The 6537-nt window shown below is 41.4% G+C and overlaps 1 pseudogene; it reads right to left on the minus strand.

The window, feature by feature from the left end:
• Positions 1 to 851: 851 nt before the first annotated feature.
• On the minus strand, positions 852 to 3913 carry LOC101358266 (etoposide-induced protein 2.4 homolog pseudogene; annotated as a pseudogene).
• Positions 3914 to 6537: the final 2624 nt, after the last annotated feature.

Raw genomic sequence — 6537 nt, forward strand, 5'->3', positions numbered from 1 at the left:
TTAAACTTCAGATATTTGATCTGTTGTACTGCAGTAGTGAGGGCTAACCCTGTTGATATGGGTCCCCACAAGTCTGTACAAGGGTATATGGCCCTCAGAGTCTGCGGACCCCTGATTTCTATGGCCAGCAAAGGAGTTGTGCTGACCCTGTGTTTCTGGCCTAGGGGAGCCAGCAGCTTATTTGTTCCCTCTCCAAAGCCACAAGAATGGGTCAGGGTGCCTTTTGGGATCTATTTCTGGTCCAGTGGACTCCCGGTGTAGAGCGGGGAGGAAGGCGGTAAAAGGAAGACAGGTTTTTCCCAAATCCGGTGGAGAGCGTGGAGGTAGGAGGTAAAAGGGAGAGAGGTTTTTCCCAAATGGGTTTTTTTTTTTTTTTTTTTAACTCGCTGTGAAAGGGTGCGTGCATGCACTTATCCTAGCCTCTTGGGAGCTGCTCTTCAGTGGTTCGGAGTGTCCAGGCAGAATCTCTGCTACCGGGTCTCTCTCAATGTGGAAACTGCTTCTCGAGCAGGCACACAGCACAGCTGTTTGCCTGCTTCTCTGCGGCCGGGCGTGGCTGTGTCTCTGCTGTGTCGCTGCCACGGCTCTAGCGCTCCTCACCTCTTCCAAATGGTCTTCTTCTCCAGTATGACTCAGATGGATTTCTTATCCTTGCCTTGCTCAGGGCTGCCAGATGTTCACATAGAATCAAATCACTTGTTTTTCCAGGGATATAGGAAGCGTTTAAATAGTCTGCCATGCTGACCACGCCCCTTGCAGGTAGATGGTCTTGTGGAAGGGTCTGTGACAAAAGCCAAGGGCAACCCAAGTTCAAAGTAGCAGGAACAATTCCTTTTTATGTTTGACAACCACTAGTGCATTCCCATTCCTTTACTGAACCAGTGATATTCAAAGCAGTATAGTGAATACAGAAGGGACATATGCAGGAGACTAAACAGCTGGCAAACAAGATGGATGGGGAAGAGATTCACAAACATCCTCTGGAGAGGGAAAAGAGCCTGCAGCTAAATGCGGAACAGAATATCAGCAATTATTTTGCTGACTCTAGGGAATGGGTGAGGCTTCCTCCCTGATACTTCGAATGCCAGATCAGCTGTATCTTGGAACCAAGTGGCATCGACAACTTCGCTAAGCAGGGGAGCAGACAAAGAGCACTGAAAATTGATGTGAGGCAAAATTCCACCCACGACCAAAGATCTCCATAGTGACAGATCACCAATACTTTGTGCTGTTACTGACTGAAGCGCAGGAATAAAATACCTGCTGCTAAACAAGAGAAGACTCAAGCAGAATACTCCTCCATTTCAAGTGCAGCACTGGAAAATTCTACCAACAATACCTGGCTCACTCTTTCGTTTAGGCTATATTCTCTGGGCTCTCTTCTGTGTCAGGACACTGCTTGCCCTTCGACGCTGTTCGTCCCTCTTTGGCAGTATTGGAGCCTCCTGCTTAGAGATGGTACAGGTACCCCAGATGGAGTCTTTGATTCCCCTGGAAAGATCCTGGAGAAGGATTTTGACACTGTCAGCCTGGAGAAGGAGTTTGACACTGTCAGCCAACTCTTCACCATCCTTCACTACCAACTACACAGGGAGAGAAAAGTGCCTCAAAATGTCTCATCATGAAGGGCCAGGCAGCTCTGTCAAGGGCCCGGTTCGGCTCCTTTGTGGTCAAAAAAACCAGAATGGTTGTGGTGGAGCTGCCTCGGACTCACAGCGACGGTATAAGACACAGGAGAGTTGCCCATGGAGTTTCTAAGGAGCCACTCCTAACCAATGCAGAACCAATGCTCCAAATAGTCCATAGCTGACAGGATTTGAACCTGCACTGGGAAACCCCAATGGATTTCTCATCCACAGCCTTAACAACTGGCGACAACTACAGCTGACTACAGCTGACTTACTTACAGCCTTCCCCCCCCCCCCCGGAATCTGACCTGTGCCCCTTGCAGCCATCCCTGCAGCTGGTCTAGTGGGGTGAAACAGCTGGAAGTCATTAATTATAAGGAAAATGCAAATTAAAAACACAGTGAAATAATACTCGCCATCACCAAAATGGCTTAAGATGAAAGAACTGAAAATATCAAGTGTTGCTGATGATATGGAACAACTGAAACTTTCATACGTTGCTGATGACACTGTCAACTGGCACATCTACACTTGTACATTATTCAGAAATATGGCCTAAAACTATATATTCCTGAAATTCCACAGCTGCGTTTAGACCCAAGAAAAATGAGTGAGTATTGCTCTTAAAAGATACATACAAAAGTGTTCATAGCAGCATTAGTTGTTTTATATGTACACCAATAGCAAAATGAATGAAAAAAATTGTGTTGTACTTTATCAATACAATGGAATATGACAACAATAAAAAAGAACTGCTGCTAGTAGAAACAATATGGATGTATCTAATTAAAAAAAACATATTAAGTGAAAGAATCTATTCTCAAATGAACACGTATTGTATGACTTCCTTTATAGTACTTCAAAATACAGGAAAATAGTGGTAGAGGTCAGAAGACTGAAATTGATTGGGATAGACACGAGAGCTTCTGAGAGCTGAAAAATTCTTTATCTTAGTCTGGATGTTGGTTATACGAGATATACATATGTAATAACTCATCAAGCTGAATAATTAAGTTTCATGCATTTTACTCTTTGTGAACTAAGCCCCAGGACAAAGAAGAATTTCCTTTGATATCTTCTCACCTCCAGTACATCCTGTCTCTTCATTAGTGATGCTCAAATTGTGGTCTGCAGATTTGTGCCTTCTAAGAACTGTGTTTTACTTGTCTGTGGTCATTAGAAACTTTTGTATCAATTTGACTATGCTAGGATATCGGACTCCTCCTATTAAATAAAGTAGAAACAATTTCAGGAATTGGGTGAGTGGAATGTGGTGCTGGCCACTTAATCTTCAAGCACTAGAACTATGTTGCTGCTTACGTTCCTATAAGATTGAGTTGATATCTAGAAAGAACCCAAGAGAATATACAAATCTGAGGAAATATGATTATTTACTTTTATAATTTGTTAGTTTAAATTGATATTAATCTTAGTCAAGCCTGTTTTCTATATTTATAATTTACCGTTGCTAGCTAAAATATAACAAACAAACAAACAAAAAATAACAGAACAAACAAAGCAGTTGCCTTCAAGTTGATTCTGATGAACGGTGACTACATGTGTGTCAGAGTACAATTGTGCTCTGTAGGGTTTTGAATGACTGATTTTTTTTCAGATGTAGATAGTCCAGCCTTTGTTCCCAGGGCTTCTGGGTAGATTGCAACATCCAAACTCTTTGGTTATCAGACCAAAGTGTTAACCATTTCACCACTAAGGGACTCCATTAGCTAAACAAGGGGGTAAAATTAATATTATTTATTTGTCTCTAATTTACATGTGGGGAACAAGGTTAAGAAGGCTAGAGAGACTTCCAGGCAACATGGTGCTATAGACAGAAGCAGCACGCCATCCCTCCACAGCAAACATCAGAAAAACTAAGTCGAACAGAGTTGTGCGTCAATCCTGAAACCCTAACCATCAAATGAAGAGATAAAGAACTCAGTCAACGCCAAATGGAATAAGAAACTTAGAGAAAACAGAGAGCAAGGAGAGATACATGCAGAGGTCTCCTATCAGCTAACACAGCACAGATCCAAAATCTTGGACTCCTATTGGAGATCAGCGAACAGGGGGTACGAGAAAGCAGCTTCACAGAGCTCCCAGCAGGAGACAGAACAACCGGTAACCAGCAATATATGCTTTCCCATCCTGCACCCTTCTTCACCCCCACTCGACCTCCTCTGCTTCCTGCAGCCACAGTCTCTTGGCAGGTAAGCACTAACTTCACCCCAGTGCTGCTTGGATTCCACCCGCCCACACTGGTCGGCTTCATGAGTTCCATTCATTGGCTGCTGGTGTTGCTTTTTTCTCTTCTCTTGATTTCTTCCATACCTCTCACCACCTTCCCCTACTTTCTCTCAAATACCTGGCTCTGTGTGCTATCTTTGCTTGTTCCTGAAAGGCTGCAAAACACCGCTCAACTGTGAAACTACTTCCCAGCCTGTGCCACCATGCTGGTGGGATCTCCGGGGCTTTTTTGTTTGTTTGTTTTTCTTTTCTCAGCTTGGGACCTCCTTCTAGCTGAGCTGTAGTGCATGGCATGGAAGCTACTCCCTTACTCTGTGAAGATGCACAGCAGGATCCCTGGCGACATTTCTTTTTTCTTCTCTTTTTTTAAAATTTCTTCTTCTTGTTTTCTCTCTTTTTCCCTTTTTATCTTTCTTCATTTCTCAGTTTCTAGTCTCTTTATACTTACTTTCTCTTCCTGTCTCCTGAATACCTGGCACTGTGTGACACCTCTACCCCTTCTAGCCAGGCTGTACTTCATGGTCTGGGAACAACTTCCCCAGTCCTTGCAGCTGCACTGGTGGGATCCCTGGAGGCTTTGTTTTTCCTTTTCTTTTTCTAATTTTTATTTATTCATTTCTTTCTTTTCCCTTTTTCTTTTTGTTTTTCTCCATTTCTCAGTCTCTCATCTCTCCACTCCAATGAAAAGCTCCCTTAGCACTCTTTTTTTGTTTATTTGTTTGAATGTTTTTGGTTCCTGTTCCTCTCTCCTCTCTCTCCTCTTTCCCATACCCACCTTACTTCCACACATCATAATCTCCCCCCTCCTTCCTGCCTACCTGCATTGTGCGCTGAACATCATACCCTCAAGCAGCACAGGAACCTGCCCTGCACTGATTCCCAACACACCCTGTTGGCCCTAGTACGTGCCACAAACAACCCATCTCAGCAACTCCCCTTCAGCTGGACCTTCCTTGCTGTACCACACATGAGCAACTGACCCTGCCCATTGGAGAATGAGGTGAAAAGTATCTTGCCTACAGATGAGCAAACAACAAAGAATTCACAGCCTGCCTGCTCAGATAATAACCAAATTTAAAAAAGCGGGAAAAACCAAACAAATCTACAATCAATAATGAGGAAAGTAACTACTGAATGTCCCGAAGACAGCAGACAATATCAAAACATTTTTTTAAAAAAGGACAGAATGATTTCAGTAGGCATCCAAAATAAAACACCAGATGACTTTCCAGTAATAGAAAAGGCACTAGAACTACCTGATAGGGAATTCAAACCTCTAATATTCAGAGCTAACCAAGATTTGAAACAAAAGGCAGACAAAAATGAGGAAAAAATGACAAATTCATGGAAAAGGCAGACAAATTCATGGAAAATACAGACAAAAAATGGAAGAATTCAAGAAAATGACACAGGAATAAAACACTAAACTAAATTCAAAACTAGAAATCATAGAAAAGCAACAATTAGAAATCCAAAAGATAAACAACAAGATTTCAGAAACGGACAGTGTCATAGAAGGGCTGAGGAACAGATTTGAAATGATGGAAGACAGGATCAGTGAAATTGAAGACAAACACTTGAATACAACTCTGAGAAAAAATCAGAAAAAAAAACAAAGAAAACTGAAGAAACCCTGAGAAATACGTGGGATACAATCAAAAGTAAAAATTTGCAAGTGATCAGAGTTCCAGAACAAGGGAAAAAAACAGAAAACAGAGAGGATCACTGAAGAACTGTTGACAGAAAACTGCCTTAATATCAGGAAAGATGAAAAGCTGACCATCCAAGAAGCTCAACGAACCCCATACAGGATAGACCCCCAAAAGAAAATCACCAAGGCATATCATAATCACACTCACTAAAACCAAAGACAAAGAAAGAATCCTGAGAGCAGCTTGAGAAAAACAAAAAGTCACATACAGAGGAGAAACAATAAGAATAAGTTTGGATTATTTGGCAGAAACCATGCAGGCAAGAAGGCAATGGGATGACATGTATAAAACCTTGAACCAAAAAAATTGCCAGCCAAGAGCAATGAATCCTCCAAAACTCTTCTTAAAATATGATGGTGAAATTAAGACATTTCAAAATAAACAGAAATTAAGAGACTATATAAAAACCAAACCAAACTTACAAGAATTATTAAAGTTAGTTCTTTGATCTGAGAACAAACAACATCAGACCACAGGCTGAAGCTAGGATGCAGGATCATACCAGCCAGATACCAACCTATGAAATGAACTCTAAAGGACTATCCAAACCAAAAGAATTACAACAGGGAACCAGAAAGGTTAATCTGTGAATGACAACAACATCAGAACAATAAAAGAGGGAATAAATGGTGTACGTATACAACCTTCTAATGGAGAGGAAGGCAAGGCTACAACAAGTAACAATAGACTGGTTCAAACCTAGGAAGATAAGGTTGAATTTCAAGGTAACCACAAAGAAAGTTAAACAAACCTACTCATCAAAATACAGAAGAAAAACCTAAAGTCTCAGTAAAAACAAAACCTACAAAAACAAAAGAAATGAAAAAAATTTCCAAACAAAAGGAATTCAGCACAGGAGAGTAACAGGAACAAAAAAAAAGTCAGCACCACAAAAAAAAGCACTACAAAAAGACAGTAATAAACTCACATCTATCAATAATTACACTGAA

The sequence above is a fragment of the Trichechus manatus genome, unplaced genomic scaffold, assembly GCF_000243295.1.
Source record: "Trichechus manatus latirostris isolate Lorelei unplaced genomic scaffold, TriManLat1.0 scaffold00180, whole genome shotgun sequence".
In the NCBI taxonomy this organism is placed as follows: domain Eukaryota; kingdom Metazoa; phylum Chordata; class Mammalia; order Sirenia; family Trichechidae; genus Trichechus; species Trichechus manatus.